Source organism: Sciurus vulgaris (assembly GCF_902686455.1).
Source record: "Sciurus vulgaris genome assembly, chromosome: 3".
Taxonomy (NCBI): Eukaryota; Metazoa; Chordata; class Mammalia; order Rodentia; family Sciuridae; genus Sciurus; species Sciurus vulgaris.
Genome location: NC_136463.1, coordinates 69997410 through 70018397, shown reverse-complemented (window position 1 = coordinate 70018397; position 20988 = coordinate 69997410). Strand labels below are relative to the sequence as shown.

At 40.6% G+C, this 20988-nt stretch overlaps 1 long non-coding RNA gene across 1 annotated transcript in view; it reads right to left on the bottom strand.

The window, feature by feature from the left end:
- The window catches only part of LOC306657271, a 190266-nt gene that overhangs the window by 27166 nt on the left and 142112 nt on the right, over positions 1–20988 (bottom strand). The window lies entirely within an intron of this gene.

Genomic DNA, 20988 nt, shown 5'->3' with positions numbered 1-20988 from the left:
GGAAATCAGTGGTCTCTTGGGCCTGGTTCTCGCATAAGTTGAATCTGTTGGAGAGACTTAACAACAGGTTAGAACAGGAGCAGGTTCTTGGTAAGGGTGGAGGAAGAGCTCTGGAAGTATTAATATATTAATCTTTCAGAGGTTATTTGCCTCCAACTTTCTGGACCCAAACTGGCCCTTGTTTTTGAGATTTAACCCAATTTACCTATCTATATTGACTGTCTTTTTAAAATTTTTATTATTACCCCTCTAATTTTAGGGACTTTTTACTGCTGTAAGGAAAAAGGACTGCTCTTGCTACTTCGAACTGAGAGGGGATGATGTGGGGTGGGGCAAGAAGTAAAAAGTTCCTTTGTAGGGGTAAAAGTCTTGTTCTATGAAAGAAACAAAAAACCATGAGTACAAAATAAATAGCATCTGGAACATGTCAATGAATATCATGAAGCTGATAGAAATTAATAATCTCTTACCAGGAGGTGCAAGAGCTGAGAGGTTGTTCCCATTAAAAGGCCTAACAAAGTGAAACAAGGCTGGAGAGGATAAGGCCTTAATTGTAAATCTTAACACTCTTGGAATTATCAGGAATGTAAACACAACATTTAGTTAAGTTACTCAGTGTCATCTGATTTTTGTAAAATATCTTTTACTGGTATGATCTTTTTGTTTAGTAGAGATCCATTTATTTTTGTTACTCAGGGCTAGAGAATCATACCAGTAAACGTGGATTAAATCTACCTGTACCAGAGGTTAGGATGATCTGTAGGCCTTAAACTGACTAAAAACTTATAACTCTAACAGTTTCTCTTGATAGTTATCAGGCACTTTTGTCTAAGAATATTTTTTGTTACCTACAGTTTTATTTATTTTGGGGGCTAACACAAGTGTACATCTTAACTTACATGAAAATAACTATTATTTTGTTTTTAAAATGTCCAGGAATGACTGTGTTTTGGTTTTAACTGTTTTGCTAGGTGTTTAAGACCAAGCTTGTCAAATTCACCTTGTTCCTATCTGCTGTTAAGAGTCAGCTGAGTTCCCACAGGGCTCACTCTTGGGGAACTTGAGAGCAGCTTCTTAGCTCCTTTAGTGTCATTCACCTGGTAGGGTCTCCTTGATGAGGTGGTTTCCTTTGGAAGCATTAGGGATGGCTCCCTTTCCCAAGGACTGTCCTCTGCAGCAGGTGCACTGATTGGCTTTTCATCCTCTAGTGCTCTCATTAATCTCCCTGATTGGAAGGTTGTGTGGCCCAGAGTTGCAAAGCTCCTTAGAGAAGTTCTCTTGTTCCCTGTGTTTAGGCTGACTCTGAGGGCGAGAACCAAATACTGATTCTCTTGACCCCTTTGTTTTAATATTAATCTTTAAGTCTTGATCTTATACATCTAGCAAGTCAGTTTCACCAGTCATACAGTAAGAGTATGGGGCTTAACTTTAATGTTTATGACTTTACAGTCATTTACTGAATTTTATTAAATTGGGGACTATATTATCTATCCCATAGGTGATGGCTTATTACCTCAAATTAATTTAGATTGTTCTTGAAGCAGTACCTCTGTAAAACATTAATCAGTCAACAGTTACAGAGTTTACAAGGAAAATACAAAATGGAATTAACAACAGTAAAAACATATTTAGCTGTGTAATAGCTATCTTAAATTTTGACTGAGCTATATATTATATCCCCTGTTTGAGATTACAGTAATTTTACAACAAAAAAAAACAATCTTTTGAATATAACTTTAATAGAACTGAAGTCTGACTTATTTTGGAGCCACTATAACATGTAGTAAGGTGGGAGGCAGAACTTTATCTCAGGTAAGGCAGGGCTCTTCATAAATATATGAATGTTAGTTAACACAGTATGATATTACACCTAAAGTATGAATCAAAGAAAGCTGAGAGAGCTTTTAATTTTCCTTTTGTGTAGGAAAGTGGCAAAATGTTTTTTCTGTTTCATGACATTAACCTTTAAACAGATCAGACTCTCATTTATCTTTTAGAAATACATTTACATTTTTATCCCAGTGCAGAAGGCAACATAAGGTTCAGGTTCAGTTATACAACACTAAATGATATAAATAAATCCCCAATAAAATTTCTTATTTTGATAAGTTTAAATTTACCATTATAACTTTAGGTTGGAGAACACCAGCTTGATAAAATGTTCTTTTAAACCTTTTAAAGACTTGTATACCTGGAAGATAGGAACACATTTAATATATACATATATATATATGTAATAGAATCTTAATTACATTGATGCTTTTATATTAACCATGTTTAACTTTTAAAGAAAATTTAGACTTTGTAATGTAGTACAATACTTTAACAGTTGCTGTTTAACCAGAGTTGTACAAACCCCCGATTTTTAAGAGTAGTTGCTCTGGAGAATAAAACTTAACAGACACAATGTTAAGAGTAAATTAATGCTTTCAGAATTATTGGTACACGTAATCCTTTAAAAATTCACTCTTAATTAACATTTTTAATCACTTAGACACACCTGTTGTTTACTTAGATGTATTACAGCCTTATTTTATTACATAAAGAATTTTTTATCTAGAAACATTTTTATTAATATATTTTTATATCTAAAACCTTGTAATGTTTTAATCTGTTGATCCCCTTTTTTAAAATTTATATTCTGAAACAATCCTTATAAATTTTCAAATTCATATAAATTACTCCATTTTAATCTGATGAAATACTTTGTTACTTATAGAACTCTATTTAAATACAATTGAAACTTTTGGACCCTTTATATAGAATAATACCTGTTAAGACTTTTAGTCATCATGTTTTTGGTGATAACATAAAGTAAATTTAAACCCTTTTTTATTTACCAATTCATGAAAACACCAAACATGTTTAAGTATGTTACCTTGTGGAATTTAAGGAGTTAAGAGTACTCGATGTTATATTTAACAGTTAGCATTTTAACTTTTTAAACCAATCAGATGTCTCTAACAAACACATCCATGATCAATCCCATATATGTTAATTCTAATTTAGTTATTTTTTTAAAAAACCAAGATATCAGAGAATTGTATTGAGTCATATCAGTCATTTCTTTCCTGTTGAAGAAAGACCTAGAAACAATGAATATTAGACATTTTATAAAATTAACATTTTATTTATTTTTTGACCACCTGGAAACAAAACTGTGTTAGTAACTTGAAAGCCATACTTTTGTTTACCCAATTTAAAAACCTTTTAAATCATGTAAGTCAAAAACATTTGGATCCATTTTTTTTTAAATTTTAATTTATGAGCTCACATGTCAATTTTGGAGCCAAATATATGTAAACATGACAATACACCAGTGTACATATACATAATATAAATAGATGGACAAAGGCCTTATAGCTTATTTCTTAAAACCCATTAGACTGAGAGCTAACCCCTGTAAACTGGCCTCTGAATGAAACAGAGCATTAAGAAAACCTTGTAGTTGGATAAAATAGGTCTGATCAAAAATTAACCTAGGCACACCAGATCAAAATTATGAACTCAAAAAAATAGAATTTTAAAAGTCTTTTTGGCCTCCATCCTTAGATGAAAAAGAATTAAGAGCATATAGACAAGGTTATGCTCTATCCCTTCCTGAAGGCGTTTCCTGAAGAGACAGCAAGGTAGCTGCTTCCACTGGTCTCCTTGGGAGAGCCCCCTCAGGTTGGGGTCTTATTCTAAACTGGTTTTCCTGGTCTCTTGGATAGTAGCCATCAGAATGTTAGCCTGGCATTTTGGTGGACCAAATCCAAGAGTTGCAAGTTCCTATTGGCAGGTGTTTCCATTTTAATGTAAGCTTTAGTGAACATGGCTAAAAACCTTTTTAACCATTTTTTTCCAAATTTGACTATAAAACATTTGATCAAGATGTTTAGGCTGCCCAAAGACAATTTGGTGGTCCCCTGAGGAGGCCATCTGACCTTGAAAGTTGGTCATTCTCTCTCACAGAATTTAGAGAGAGAGAACACATCACAGCGGGTTCCATACTCACTGGCTCTCTTCTGGAATTCCTGGACATTAGTTAACATGCACTGGAGGGGAGCACATGACTGATGTGAGGGAGACTGACCCATGCTTACACTTAAAGGCAACAAAAAAGCAGAAAAGGACAAACAAACACAGAACAGATAAAACACCAAAGACATGGACAAGTGGCCAGTCCAGATTCCAGACCAGAGGAACTGAGCAACGTCTTGCCAGTCCCGGACTCGGGAAGTAATGCTGCATCCAGCCTTCCTCAGAGTCTCCAGATGTGGATCCACCAGAAACAGACTTACCGGTCTCCCAGGGGTGCAGAAACATGTGACTCTCTCAGAGAATTTAGTTCAGTCCGGGGGTGGGGCTCCACAGACCGTGCAGCCTGGGGCTGAGGAACGTCTCTCAGAGGCCTTCCCCTAGGAGCAACACTGTGGCCTCTCCCTTCCGCAGGAGTTTCCAGGACAGTGGTGAGTGGTGGTTACCCACCAGGCAGCGAGGATCTCGCTGGGGCCTCCAAATGTTATGGGGCGCAACTTAAGAACAGACCGATCACCACTAAGAAGTCCAAATTTGAGAGTCTTTATTAAGTTGGCCAGCTGGCTGTCTCATACAATGCCCCCCAAAAAATGGCTATTGGGAGAACAGCCTCGATCACAGGGTTGTAGGAGTTTTTATACCAAAAATCACATCAATCATAAGTGTCTGTTGCTATGATTCAAAATTACAAACTAACATCATGAGATCATCAACAGAGGGGGAAGTGGGTCAAAATGACCCTTACCTAGGTACAAACTAAAGAATGGTTGCTAACATCCACACAATTACTGTTTACATGGTACCTTGTTTAGGAGCAATAGGAATCAAAAGAGAGCAATTCTTTACTACATAGGAATTGCCATTGTATATTATTAAACATGTCACACCAAGTAACTTATGATGGGCACAGAAGCAGGGTGTTCCCATGGGAGAAGCTTATTTCCTACAAAACATGGAGTCTCAGAGCAAAATGGAATCTGTTTAGTCATTTCCCTTAGAGTCTGGCCTGTAACATTCTCATGGAGTCAGATCTATCCGCCCATCACAGGACAGGTGTGGGTTGTCTCTGTGTGTGTGTCCATGTGTCTGGGTTGTTGCCTTGTGTCTCTAGCTTTGTGGGCATGGGGTTTGAGCAATTCTCAGCTGTTTGCCTTGGTCACTCAGTGCGTTGGTAGTATGCACATGGGTGACTGGTATTGTGTGTCTGTGTGCTGTGTGTGTGTGTGTTTGTGTGTGTCCAGGCATAGACCTTGAGACCTCTTTTTTCCCTAGAAAGGAGTAGAGCCAACAAGAGCAAAACCTTCCGTTATTCTCTTCTCAGCTACAGAAAGCAGCCCAGAAAGATGTCCCCCACAGATCTGGGCTCTGAAAAAGAAATCAGGGGCAACTTCTGGAGATGGGAAAAGGAAATCAGGCATCATTCCAAGCTTCCCCGCTGGATGGTGGCTCCCGAAATAGCCAGGGTGGTTCTGTAACCTCTCCCCAGGACTTGTCTTTAGGGGTGGCCTAAAATTGAGGTTTGGGACCAGATGGTCTAACACATGGCAGGATAATTAGAGGACCTGGAAGCTGCTTTCTTTCCCTACCCATCGTGCTGATGAGGAGGGGGACAATGACAATACAGATAAAGATTATTTTGTTTCATTAAATGACTACTTCTTTTTTAATTTTAAAACTTTATTATACTTCTATGGAAAGCTACAACAAACACACAAGACAGAGTCTGACTCCTTTACGATAAAACCAAAACATTAGATGCAAAATTTGCCTTTTCAAAAATTGATTCTAGTTAGTTATCCATGATAGTAGAATGCACTTTGACACATCATACATATATGGAGTATAATTTCTCATTCTTCTGCTTGTACATGACGGATGCCTTGTAAACATTACAAGCATTTCAAAAACGCACAACTTAAAGCATGAAATTCTCCCAAGCCCTTGTTAACATTTTGACATTATTTCTTGGGTTTTTGTTTTGTTTTGTTTTTTGCTTTTTGCTTTTTGCACTTTGGATGGGCATCAGTTTGCATATATGCACATAATGTGTCTGCATAATGCATATATATATATATATATATATAAATCAGAGTTAGTTTTTACAAAAATGAAGAAATGCAATGTTGTACTTTGACTTGCTTACTTCTCTAAGCAACATTTCACTGGCATCCGTCCATGTCATTTCACACAAAGTTGCATCCATCACTGGAATGGCTGCACCCTATCACTTGGTATGAGTGGGCTCCAATCTGGTCTTCCAGTCCCTTGATGAAAAACATTTCCATGGCTTTCTAAGTTTTACAGTTTCGGGGAGCATTCTTGTGTGTGCCTCTGCATGCCCCACAGTGCTTCTTTTACTAAGATCATGGTGATGGGGTTCTCTTCAGATAGGGACCTGCTATGGAGGGAGAGGTGAACCTTGTGCTTCTAGCTGTTGTCATTTCTTAGCTTTCCCATTAATATGCAGGGCAATTTCTTGTTCTCTGTCTTTAGTGCCTTCTGTACACAGAGAGATCTAAAAATAAATTCACCTGTCTCCTCGTCACTCTGTTTATTTAACTGTCTTTCTTAAGGATCCTCAGCATATCCACTGGTGTTTAAAAATACTCCAACAATTCACCTGCAGAACAGAAGATTAAATGCTGCTTCCCACTTGAGATTTCACTAGCGCTGCTCTGACATGCTAACACCCCCTGATGCAGACTGTACTTCTGCAGGTGTAGACCAGCCAATATAAGCAGAATGACTTGGTTAGAGTCCTAGTTGCTCTACTTCACACTTGGGAGGTATCAGTTAAGCAATCTGTCTAAGCTAAACTCCAGTTTCGGGAAATAAGGCTATAATACCTAGAGTATTACAGGAAGCAATGCATTTACAGCAATTAGCACAGCATCAGATGTAGCAAGTGCTCACTAAATCTTAACCACATTATTATTACTACCATTATTGACCTAAAATAACAAAGACTGTGTCTAGTTCAATCTAATCACATTATGGTCTTCCTCATCTCCATCAAAGGCATCACCAAATAGTTATATGATTTAGAAACTGAGATGGAGATGGAGGCCGAGACTTGGATAACAAATATTATTTTCTTGGTTTGTAATATTTGCTTCTTTCCCTCCTTGCTGTATGCTTGTAAAATTTCTAGTATTACACAGGAGCATGACTTGGAGTGCATGAAGTTCCCTATAATTCTCTGTCCAAGATAATCACTATTTTCCAAAGAACATTTCTCTATTTCCTTGTTTGCCAGTTTATTGACTATCTTCCTCTTCCACTAAACCAAAGCTCCAAAAGCACAAGGATGATAAAAATATTCCTTCCCGTGTTCGACAGTTTTTGTTACTGTAACGAAATAATCAATTTGAAAATTGGAAAGTTTTTTATTGGTTTCAGTTTGAGAGATCCTACTTCATAGGCCAGGTTGCTTCGGTGCCTCTGGTGAGTGAGGTAGTATATTACATGAGGTGTCATGGCAGCTAGTAGACAGAGAGAAGGAAGTAGAAGACGGGGAGACTGGAGTCCTATGCTTCCCTTCAAGGGCACGCTCCCCGATGGCCTAGCTTCCATCCATAAGGCTTCATCTTCTACAGTTTCTGCCACCTCTCAATAGTGCCAGGGGCTGGATACTAAACCCCCTACATATGGGCCTTTGGGGGACATTCAAGACCCAAACTACAGCACTCTCTCTTTCTGTCTCTGAATATTTAGCACCAGACATCATTGTCTGGCATATTACAGGAAAGCAGTCAATGCTCTCTTGTATAAGTTAATAGTTATTATTAATAACTTAGGTGAGGGCTCTGGCAAACTTCAGAATAGTGCCAGACATAGCCATGTCTGTTGCAGCTAGACAGTGCAGAATGGAAGTGGGGTAATTCAATCAGGACCTAGTTAGACTCAAAGGGGAGGTGTGTATCTAGCAGATAGAACCAGTTACCCCCAAGTTTGGAAGTCAGATAATAGAAGCCTGTCCTGCAACTCTGTCAGCACGTAGGCAGTGTATTTAGGTAAGCAGAGATTGTGTTGGGCATATGGAACCTTGAAATGGAAAATTCAAGAGTGGGATCAACTCCTGAACCTAAGTGGGTGGATCATTCAGCCTATGGGGGCTTGTTGCAGAGGTTCAGGGCCATGAGCTATGGTTCAGCACAGCCACTAGGTCTGGAGAATACGTGGCAGAAGTCCCCAGTGATCCAGAATAGGCATAGAATCATGAAACCCAGATTATAGCACAGGGTATTCAGCAGAAATATATCTAAAAACCGCAATGCTGGAGCCTCACACAGAGGGTACACTGGGGAGTCATGAAGGAGCAGAGTCCCACAGTCACTAGGCAAAACCTAAATGACAGTCAAGATGACTTTCAGGAGGCTCGGGGGGTGTGATGTTGGGGATTAAACCCAGGGCTTGGCCAGCGCCAGGGCAGCACTCTACCACTGAGCTACATCCCTAACCCTTTTTAAAAATTTTTATTTAAAGACAGGGTCTCACTCAGTTCCTGAAGCTGGCCTTAAACCTGAAATCATCCTGTCTCAGGATGGAATTACCCCAAGAGATGGAATTACAGGTCTGTACCATTAAGCCCAGCCCAAATTAACAGTTCTATCTGAATCTGTCAGACCTGAGGATAGGATAGGTCCTCTGCCCAACCCTGCCTGCAATCAGGACTGGCTGAGAAGCTGTACGTGGTAGTGGTGGAATATGGTACAGAGAGCATGAACTGGGCATTATGCCCTGGCACAACCCCTGTGCATGGGAGGGAAATGTATGCCCTGCTCTTTGCTGGCCTTACTGGTTTATGCGAAGGAGCAGACCTGGTCTGGGTGGGGTGCATGTTAACACAAAGTCTGGGCACATGAACCAAGAGGCATTGGTCAAACCAACACCCTCTGTTCTTCAACTCAACAGAAATGTGACCCAGAGTCTGTGGGGCCCAAGCCTTTGGCAGGGGCTGGTAGTGGGATGCTGTTGTGTGGTTCTTTTTTTTTTTGTTTGTTTTTAACCAGTCTTTGATTGCTACTCCCAACTTTTCTGTATCCCACAGCCTGCACATGAATGGCCCTTGATTGTGTCTGGATGTCAGGGCTATCCAGAAAAGCCAGTGACCAGGCCATAGTTGCACCTCACAGGTCTGGAGTTACTCACATGAGAGTCTTCTCTGATCTTGGGGAAACACCATCATTGTGGTCAGGAAAGTCGTGGCAAATCCCTGGGGCCTCATGGACTGTTGTCCATGACTTCCTACAGACTTCACCTTGGCCAGTCCTTGGAAGGGGGGGGATTGTTTAGGTCAAATCATGTTGCCTTGTCTTAGGTTTCTGTTTCGGCCAGAGACCTCATGCTGGTGCCCACGTAGAAGAAGACAACCTGGGGCAGTGGTTGGAGAAAGTTCTTCTGTGTCTTCCTGAAGTAGGCTGAAATCCAAGGCCTGGGATCATTCCCTGTAGACTGAGGCAAATGTCAGAACCTCCCTGGAGCTCCATTGCACTTCCGTATGTGTGGGGTACTTTTAAAAGGTGTTTGAAGATTGATTTAGATCATATGCAGAGAATGCTTGGCACAGTGTCATTACAACCAGAAAGCCAATACGAAATAAACGGCAGTGTGTGATTGTCCTCAGTGTTGTTGACGTAGTCAAAGTCAGAGGTCAGAGACAATCCTCATGGAGAAGGAGAATCTTCAAAGGGGCAGAGGGAGTTTCATACTCTAGGCCAAACACTGTGGTTCCTTATGGAAAGCACCTTCCAGGTCTTCTGGAACCATGGTCAAGGTTTGAGGTGGAGAGAGGGTGCAACCTTCTTCTGCTTGGTCTCTAAAATTGTGACCAAGGAAACTGTCCTAATACTGGACAGCCAGAATGCTTCCTTAGCCCCCAGTTCCACCTTTAATCTGAACACAATAGAGGATCATGTATTACTTCAACAACAGCAATGACAGTCAAAAGCATTTTTATGTAGCTTTGATGTATCCTATTACAATTGGAGGTAAAATTATCTTATTACTATGAATATTCATCTAATTAATCCATCACTTACCATGCTCTGTGCATCAGGCAAGGGCTTTCTAAATGTTTTATCATTTGATCCTCACAAAAACCTACTTGGGAGACTGAGGCAGGAGGAATTCAAAGCCAGCCTCAGCAAAAGTGAGGCGCTAAGCAACTCATTGAGACCCTGTCTCTAAATAAAATATAAAATAGGACTGGGGATGTGCCTCAGTGGTCAAGTGACCCTGAATTCAATAGCTGGTACTGCCCACCACCCAAAAAAGTCCACTTGGTAAGTATGATCACTTTCCAGATGAGAACACTGAGATTCAGAGAGGTAAGTGATTCTCCCAAGGTCACATAGCTAATAAGTGGCAGAACACAGTTTTATCTCCCAAGCCCATACTTGTAAACTCTGTCTGGCTACCTCCTCTTCTCTGTGATCCATATGGCCAGCCCTGCTTTGAACCAATAACAGCACCATTTCCAGACTCTTCCCTATTTGGGGGAGGGTGGTGGAGACATGTACGACCAAGGGACATTGATAGGGTCACCTGGCACCAGGGAGTTTCCTTAGGCCTGCCTGTTCAGACTCTGCATATTCTGAAGGCCATTCTCCCTTCTCTGTTCATGGATCAGAGCTGGAAGGGATCTCAAGGTCATTGGCCCTCTACTATCATCCAGCTCATCAAATATTTTAAAATGTGATCAAGTCCTCTTTTTTATTTATTTTTTATTGTAAAAAAATGGGGTACAACTTGTTTCTCTGTTTGTACATAAAGTAGAGGCATACCATTTGTGTAATCATACATTTCCATAGGGTAATGGTGTTTGATTCATTCTGTTGTTTTTCCCTTCCCCCCCCTCATTCCTCCGATCCCTCTTTTCCCTCTATACAGTCCCTCCTTCCTCCATTCTTGCCTCCCTCCCAGCCCCCATTATGTATCATCATCCACTTATCAGCGAGATCATTCGTCTTTTGGTTTTTTGAGATTGGTTTATCTCACTTAGCATGATATTCTCCAATTTCATCCATTTGTCAGCAAATGCCATAATTTTATTATTCTTTATGGTTGAGTAATATTCCAGTAATATTCCATTATATATATATATATATATACCAGTTTCTTTATCCATTCATCAATTGAAGGACATCTAAGTTGGTTCCACAATCTGGGTATTGTGAATTGAACAGCTATGAACATTGATGTGGCTGCATCTCTGTAGTATGCTGATTTTAAGTTCTTTGGGTATAGGCCAAGGAGTGGGATAGCTGGGTCAAAGGGTGTTTCCATTCCATGTTTTCTAAGGAATCTCCACACTGCTTTCCAGAGTGGCTGCACTAATTTGCAATTCCACCAGCAATGTATGAGTGTACCTTTTCCCCCACATCCTCTCCAACACCTATTGTTGCTTGTATTCTTCATAATCGCCATTCTAATTGGGGTGAGATGGAATCTTAGGGTGGTTTTGATTTGCATTTCTCTTATTACTAGAGATGTTGAACATTTTTCCATATATCTGTTGATTGCTTGTACATCTTTTTCTGTGAAGTGTCTGTTCATTTCCTTAGTCCATTTGTTGATTGGGTTATTTGTATTCTTGGTGTAGAGTTTTTTTGAGTTCTTTATATATTCTGGAAAATAGTGCTCTATCTGAAGTATGAGTGGCAAAGATTTTCTCCCACTCTGTAGGCTCTCTCTTCACATTGCTGATAGTTTCCTTTGCTGAGAGAAAGCTTTTCAGTTTGAATCTATCCCAGTTATTGATTCTTGCTTTTATTTCTTGTGCTATGGGAGTCCTGTTAAGGAAGTCTGATCCTAAGCTGACATGTTGAAGATTTGGACCCACTTTTTCTTCTATAAGATACAGGGTCTCTGGATGGATTCCAAGGACCTTGATCCATTTTGAGTTGAGTTTTGTGCAGGGTGAGAGATAGGGGTTTAGTTTCATTCTGCTGCATATGGATTTTCAGTTTTCCCAGCACCATTTGTTGAAGAGGCTATTTTTTCTCCACTGCATGTTTTGGCACCTTTGTCTAGTATGAGAAAATTGTATTTATTTGGGTTTGTGTCCATGTCCTCTATTCTGTACCATTGATCTACCTGTCTATTTTGGTGCCAATACCACGCTGTTTTTGTTACTATTGCTTTGTAGTAGAGTTGAAGTTCTGATATTGTGATATCCCCTGCTTCACTCTTCCTGCTAAGAATTGCTTTATATATTCTGAGTTTCTTATACTTCCAGATGAATTCCATGATTTCTTGCTCTATTTCTGTGAGTTACATCATTGGGATTTTAATTGGAATTGCATTGAATCTGTATAGCACTTTTGGTAGTATGGCCATTTTGACAATATTAATTCTGCCTATACAAGAACATGGGCAATCTTTCCATCTTCTGAGGTTTTCTTTAATTTCTTTCTTTAGTGTTCTGTAGTTCTCATTGTAGAGGTCTTTCACCTCTTTTGTTGGATTGATTTCCAAGTATCTTATTTTTTTCGAGGCTATCGTGAATGGGGTAGTTTTCCTAACTTCTCTTTCTGAGGATTCATCACTTATGTATAAAAATGCATTAGATTTATAAGCATTGATCTTATATCCTGCTACTTTTCTGAATTCACTTATGATTTCTAAAAGTTTTCTGGTGGAATTTTCCAGTTCCTCTAAATGTATAATCATGTCATCAGCAAATAGGGCTAGTATGAGTTCTTCTTTTCCTATTCTTATCTCTTTAATTTCTTTGGTCTGTCTAATTGCTCTGACTAGAGTTTAAGGACAATGTTGAATAGAAGTGGTGAAAGAGGGCATCCCTGCCTTGTTCCAGTTTTTAGGGGGAATGCTTTCAGTTTTTCACCATTTAGAATGATATTGGCCATGGACTTAGCACAGATGGCCTTTACAATGTTAAGGAATGTTCCCACTATCTCTATTTTTTCCAGTGTTTTGAGCATGAAAGGATGCTGTATTTTAGCAAATGCTTCTTTTGCATCTATCAAAATAATCATGTGATTCTTGACTTTAAGTCTGTTGATATGGTGAATGACATTTATTGATTTCCGGATGTTGAACCAACCTTGCATTCCTGGGATAAAACCCACTTGATCATGCTGCGCTATCTTTTTAATATATTTTTGTATGCGATTTGCTAAAATTTTGTTGAGAATTTTTTTGTCGATGTGCATTAAGGATATTGGTCTGAAATTTTCTTTCCTTGATGAGTCTCTGTCTGGTTTAGGTATCAGTGTGATATTGGCTTCATAGAATGAGTTTGGGAGGGTTCCCTCCTCTTCTATTTTATGGAATACTTTGAGAAGTATTGGAATGAGCTCTTCTTTAAAGGTTTTGTAGAACTCGGCTGAGAACCCGTCTGGTCCTGGACTTTTCTTTGTTGGTAGGCTTTTGATGACTTCTTCTATTTCATTACTTGAAATTGATCTATTTAAATTGAATATGTCCTCCTGGTTCAGTTTATGTAATTCACATGCCTCTAGAAACCTGTTGAAGTGTTCGAGATTTTCTATTTTATTGGAGTATAGATTTTCAAAATAGCTTCTAATTATGTTTTGTATTTCAGTCATATTTCCTTGTTCATTCCAAATTTTAGTCATTTGAGTTTTCTCTCTCCTTCTCTTTGTTAGTGTGGCTAAGCATTTATCAATTTTGTTTATTTTTTCACAGAACCAACTATTTATTTTGTCAATTTTTTGATTGTTTCTTCTGTTTCAATTTTATTGATTTCAGCTCTGATTTTAACTATTTCCTGTCTTCTACTACTTTTGGTGTTACTCTGTTCTTCTTTTTCTAGGGCTTTGAGCTGTAGTGTTAGTATTTATTTATTGATTTTTTTTTCTTCTTTTATTGAATGCACTCCATGAAATATATTTTCCCCTAAGTACTGCTTTCATAGTGTCCCAGAGATTTTGATATGATGTATCTTTGTTCTCGTTTACCTCTAAGTATTTTTTTGTTTCCCTCCTGATATCTTCTGTAATCCATTTGCCATTCAATAGGGTACTATTTAATCTCCAGGTGTTGGAGATGTTTCTGTTTTTTATTCTGTCATTTATTTCTAATTTCAATCTATTATGATCTGATAGAATACAAGGTGGTATCTCTATTTTCTTGTATTTCCTAACAGTAGCTTTGCGGCATAATATATGTTCTATTTTAGAGAAGGATCCATGTGCTACTGAGAAGAAAGTGTATTTGCTCTTTGTTGGATGGTATATTCTATATATGTCTGTTAAGTATAAATTATTGATTGTGTTATTGAGACATATGTTTTCTTTGTTCAATTTTTGTTTGGAGGATCTGTCCAGTGATGAGATAGGGGTGTTAAAGTCACCTAGTATTATTGTGTTGTGGTTCTATTTGATATTTGGAATTGAGAAGGATTTGTTTGACATACATGGATGAGCCACTGTTTGGGGCATAGATATTTACAATTGTTATGTCTTGCTGATTTATGCTTCCCTTAAGCAGTATGAAATGTCCTTCTTTATCCCTTCTAACTTTGGCTTGAAGTCCACATTATCAGATATGAGGATGGATACTCCATCCTTTTTGCTGAGTCCATGTGCATGGTATGTTTTTCCACATCTTTTCACCTTTAGTCTGTGGGTATCTCTCTCTATGATATGTGTCTCTTGCAGGCAGCATATTGTTGGATTTTTCTTTTTAATCCAATCTGCCAATATATGTCTTTTGATTGTTGAGTTCAGGCCATTAACCTTCAGGGTAATTATTGAGATATAGTTTGTATTCCCAGTCATTTGACTCATTTTTGGTTTTTGACACAACTTGGTTTCTCATTTATTTGGCTATTCCCTTAGGGTAGTTTCTCCCTTTGCTGATTTACATTATTGTTTTTCATCTCTTCCTCATGGAATATTTTGCTGAGAATGTTCTGTAGTGCTGTCTTTCTTTTTGTAAATTCCTTTATTCCTTTAGCTTTTGTTTATCATGGAAGGATTTTATTTCATCATCACATCTGAAGGTAAGTGTTGCTGAGCATAAGATTCTTGGTTGGCATCCATTTTCTTTCAGAGCTTGAAAATGTTGTTCCAGGCCCTTCTAGATTTTAGGGTCTGGGTCGAAAAATCTGCTGATGTCCATATTGGTTTCCCCCTAAATGTAATTTGATTCTTTTCTCTCAAAGCCTTTAAAATTCTGTCTTTATTTTGTATGTTATGTATTTTCATTATAATGTGCGTTGGTGTGGGTGTTGTAATTTTGTGTATTTTTAGTTCTATAAGACTCTTGTACTTGATTTTCCATTTCATTCTTCAGATTTTGGAAATTTTCTGATATTATTTCATTGAATAGATTGTTCATTTCTTTGGTTTGTTTCTCTGTGCCTTCCTCAATCCCAATAATTCTTAAATTTGACCCTTTTATGATATTCCATAATTCTTGGAGATTCTGTTCATGATTTCTTACCATCTTCTCTGTTTGGTCAACTTTGTTTTCAAGATTAAATATTTTGTCTTCAATGTCTGAGGTTCTGTCTTCCAGGTGTTCTATCCTATTGGTTATGCTTTCTACGGAGTTTTTGATTTGGTTTATTATTTCCTTCATTTCAAGGATTTCTGTTTTTTTGTTTTTTTGTTTGTTTGTTTGTTTGTTTTTTAGTATCTCTAACTCTTTATTGAAATGATCTTTTGCTTTCCACATTTGCTCTTTTAACTGTTGATTGGTGTGATCATTCAAAGCCTGCATTTGCTCTTTCATCTCATCATTTGCTTCTCTGATCATTTTGATTATGTATATTCTGAACTCGCTTTCTAACATTTCTTCTGCCATACTGTCATTGGATTTTACCAATGTAGCATGTAGCATTTAGGTTTGTTTGGGACATTTTCTTCCCTTGTTTTCTCATATTGTTCAGGTATCTACCCCTCTAGTAGTGAAACTCTGAGATATTGCAGATTTCCTCTATTGACTTATAGTGTCCCTGTAGATTTCCAATAACTCACCTCCTAGCCTTCAGTAGCCTGAAGTCTTGGAGGAACTTGATAATGCAATGCTCCACAAGGAAACTGCTCCTCTAGGGGTGGTGGCTTTCAGGTGGGGTATATTCCCTGCTAGTGGGCAGAGGCACCTCCCCTTGTTGACCAATGGTCAACCAAAGGGGGACTCGACCTGGGGGGCTGGGGCATGGCTTGTCTGGGCCTGTGTTTCTGGTTCTACTGCTCTGGTGGGAAAGCCTCACCCAGTGGGGAAGACTCGCTGGGCAGCTCTCCTCTGAGAAGTTCCCTTCAGTCCAGAACTACCACCTGGGCTGGCAGCCCTCCTGTGCAATGTTCCCAGGGGTCCGGACCTACCTCCTGGGCCAGGGAGCCTGGCCCTGCGAGGGACTCTCTCAGTCAGTGGCCCTCCTCTGCAATGTTCCCTGGGGTCCAGACCTACTGCCTGGGCCAGGGAGCCTCACCCTGCGCTGAAGTATCTCACTGGGCAGCCCACCTCCGAGAAGCTGCCTGCTGTCCGGTCCTGCCACCTGGGCCTGAGACCCTCACTCTGCACCAAAGCCTCTTGCTGGGCGGCCCTCCTCTACATTGTTCCCGGTCGTCTGGGTTCACTGCTCCAGCTGGGGAGTCTCGCTGGGCAATTCTACTCCACAAAGTTCCTTGCATTCCCTGATCAAGTCCTCTTAAGGTGACAACACCCTTCCTTCTTTACTGTGGACAACAAAGAACCCTCCCAGGTGAGCAGGTTCCACCCCAAAAGGAGATTTTCGTTGCTGCAGAGTTCACTTGCCTCTCGTGCCTCTCAGAGCTTGACCTCCGCTTCCCTCTTGATGCCCTCACCATTGAAGGACACTGTGCCACCCCCATGCCCGGAGCCCCTGGCTTGTCCCCTGTCAGCATGCCAGTCATGGTGCTCAGAGCTCCACAGGTACTGTCACATTCCGTCTTCCCAAAAATGCTCAGCCGTGGACGCTGTTCCTATCCCCATCTTACTGATGGAGAAACCAAGACAAAAAACAGTCACAGAACTGACATCCGTCTCAGACAGGTCCCTATCCACACCCCAAGGCGTCATCACTCAACCACATCCTCTGCGTTTATATCCCAGTTCAGCCACTTTCTCTATTTCTCCTCAGAACAGATGAGACTGACAGACTAGTGCCCAAAACAACCTCCTTCTCCCTTCTCCCTTCAAAAACAAAATTAAAAAAAACCCTAAAAATAGCATACCAAGCTAAAGACTGAAGGAGAACATAAAGGAAATTATTTCAGAAAACACAAGTCATATGAAGATAGCCAGGTTCTCAAAGTGCAGATTTTTTTTATTGCGGGGGGCGGGGGGCAATTGAACCTAGAGGTGCTTAACTATGGAGCCACATCCTCAGCCCTTTTTAAAAAATTTTTAAACTTGTTTTAATTAGTTATATGACAGTAGAATGCACTTTGATACATCATAAACAATGGAGTATAATTTCTTATTCTTCTAGTTATACATGATGTAGAATACCACTGGTCATATAGTTATATATGTACACAGGGCAACAATGTCTGATTCATTCTTCTATCCTCCCTATCCCCATAGCCCCTCCCTCCCTTCAATCCCCTCTAACTCATTGAAAGGGAACTCTATTCTTCCCTAGCTCCCACCCAATTGTGAAATAGCATCCACATTTCAGAGAAACATTTGACTTTTGGTGTTTTGGGATTGCCTTATTTCTGTTAGCATGATGTTCTCCCGCTCCATCCATTTACCTGAAAATGCCAGAATTTCATTCTTCTTTAAGGCTGGGTAATATTCCATCATATATATATAAATATATAAATATATATATATATATATATATATATATATAATACACACACACACAACACACATATATGTCACATTTTTTTAATCCATTCATTTGTTGAAGGGCACCTAGGTTGGTTCCATATGGTGGGACTGCAAATTGGTACAACCATTATGGAAAGCAGTATGGAGATTCCTCAGAAAACTTGGAATGAAACCACCACTTGACCCAGCTATCCCACTCTTCAGTTTATACCCAAAGGATTTAAAATCAGCATATTACAGTGATTCAGCCACATCAATTCACAGTAGCTAAACTATGGAGCCAACCTTTGTAACTCGCTTAGGGCCTCACTTGACCACTGAGGCTCGCTTTGCACTTGGAATCCTCCCTTCTCGGCCTCCTAAGCCACAGGATTACAGGAGAGTACCACCATGCCCAGCCTCAAAGTGCAGATTTCCAGATTTCTGATGCTCTAATAATTACCTTCTTGCCCTGGGGGGTTGGCCTCACTGCACCTGCTTCCAGCTTTGAAGCATCTTGTCGTCCTCCGTCCTGCCACCATGCGGCTAAGCCATTGGGGTCCCTGTTCACAGAAACTAGGCAGTATCTACCCACCTGGCTCTTTCTCCAGCTTCACCCAGTCTGGAAGTCATACTTCATCCATAGGTTTTCAAGCAATAGGTATAAGCAGATGAGGAGCTAAAGAATGAGCTAAGACTGTCCACAGCACCCCTGACTTTGTACCTGTATGTCTCACACCTACTAGCTGCCAGGCCAGTTTTGAATGCCAGAGATGTTGATGCTGGTTATGTGCTAGTTATGATAATGATGACAATAGTAAAAATATCTAATGCTTACTGAGAGTCCACCATGGACCAAAGTAGCTAAACACCACCTGAATGTTCACATTTGGTTCTTGCAAAACCCAGTGAGGGAGGCATTCCATCAGCATTCCCATTTCACAGGCGAGAGAAACAGACTCAGAGGGTGAAATAAGTTGCTAAGGTTACACATCAGGAGGGTCAGAGTTATGAGTTGGACCCCTCAGAGCCCAGGATTTGACCCTCATGCAGTAAGGTGTCATAGAGCGTTGCACAGCATGGTCCTGAAGGGGACATCAGTATACTACAAGGGGCAAGTTAGAAATCCCCACAGGTAAACACAAGGACTCCTTCTCCTGGGAAGAGAAGGAGAAATGGTGGCAGATAAATGGTGAGGAAAGGCTTCCTGGAGTTGGTATATGTAGGCTGGTTACTGAATGCTCAGCTGGTGGTTACAGTCCAGAGAAGGGCAGAGTGACACTCCAGGACCTAGCAGAGGGCACAACCTGGCTTTGGGGAGAATGGTCAGCACATGGCTCATTTTAGTGTGGTGGGAAAGGAAGGAACTAATAAAGAGGCTGGAGGTGTTTCCAGGAACAAAATCCCAAAGACCCCTGAGAGGATAACTAACCACTGAGGGACTGGGGACAGGGAGAAGGGTGACCAGAGGTAAAATGTAGAAAGGTCCCTCAGACACCTACAGGGGGAGGAGTAAGGCTGGTAGACCTAGGATGATCTGGTCCCATGAAAGCCCCAACAGGGAACCACACCTTAGTCATGTGTAACCTGAATAAGGTTTAGCTTATGGGGGGCTTCCCTCAAATCTGGAACCAGCCCTCTCCCACTCTGTTGGTCCTCTTGATACTGAAACTGAAAACTCAAAACCTCTTCAGGGATTTCCATCAGTCAATCATTCCAAGTTCTCCAGCTTTGCTCTGGGCCTGGTTTCTCTACCTGGTACTATTGACGGTTAGGGACTAGGAGTGGAACTGGACCTATCTTCTGACAATTTTCCTGGAGCCACTGAGCAACACCCCATTTCTTTTCAAGTGCTGAACTGATACCAGCTTATTAAGCTCAAGAAGGTAGCACTGGAGGGTCCCAGATATTGTACCCTCCCTCTAGGATTCTCTTCTCCTGGGGGAATACAGTCTCTCTTCCCCTTTAATCACCTGGGAGACACTAAGTCAAGAACTAATCATCTCCCTCCTTCAATAGCCAATACTTGTGTTAATGCAACCCAAAATGTGCCAGTCACTTGGTTAGCACTAGTGTCCTAACCTATCACATTTCCTAGGTACTGTATGAAAACAAAGTAGCCCTCTGATTTCCATCAGATTCCTCCAATTAGGAGAGCCAGGCATTGATCTGGGAGTTGATTAGACACTCTCCCACTGGAATGAAATGTCAACCCCTTCAGACAATCCCTAAGTGTCTTCTAATTTTCAGCTTAATCATTCTCTAATAATGGATCCAGGGAGACTCGAGATCTTAACCAACTAACGAGTGGAAGAAAAGCTGGCAGAGTCGAGAGAGGAAGCCAGGACAAGGGGTGCAAGTCAGGACAAGGGGTGCAGATCCCTTAGCTGTGGAAGCTGGTTTATAGGGTGAGAGTCTTGTGGACTGAAAGGGCTAAGGTATTGGGCCAAACAGGAATGGCAGTTGCAACTGCCGCTTAGGCAGATGTTGGCTGCACAGGGCCCAATCCAGTGGGCAGGCTGTTTGAAGGATCTGGGTGAAGGCAGTTGAGACTTCCGGGAAAATGAGCCCATCCATAGCTGCTCCTTCCAGAGCTCAGTGGACTTTGCACCTGTGGGTCACCTGCATCTCCGCCTTTATCCACCACCACTTCCTTGAATGCTCCTCACAGGCTGTGGACACTGTGCCGGACATAGTGTAGTGTAGAAGCATGGGATTTGACATCAGGCCAGCTTGAATTCAAACCCAGCCTGGTCTCTTGCTAGAAGGTGAAGGTTGATGCTGATAAATGCTTAAATCTTTTCTGACTCAAGTTTCCCTTTCTATGAAATGGAGGATAAAAATAATAGGATCAACCTCAGAGGACTGTAATGGGGATTAAGTATTATAAGGGGTGTTGACCGTACTTAGCTCTATTCCAGGCGTAGGCACAGGCTAAAATAAACATTGACAAAAATGGTTATTATCATTATCAGCTGGAGATGCAAACATAAATGCAACAGAGTTCTCTGCCCTCTAAAAAGCAGATGGATAGGGATTCTACTCCACCAGCAAATTAGAGGGAGTTTGGGGTCAAAGGAAATTGACTCAGACTAGGTCCACAGGGAAGGAGCTGGGTGGACCCCCAGGCAGCTGGGAATACTCTCTCTGATCAGGAAACTCCTGGCATCCTTTCCCTTCTTGGAATCCAGTCAG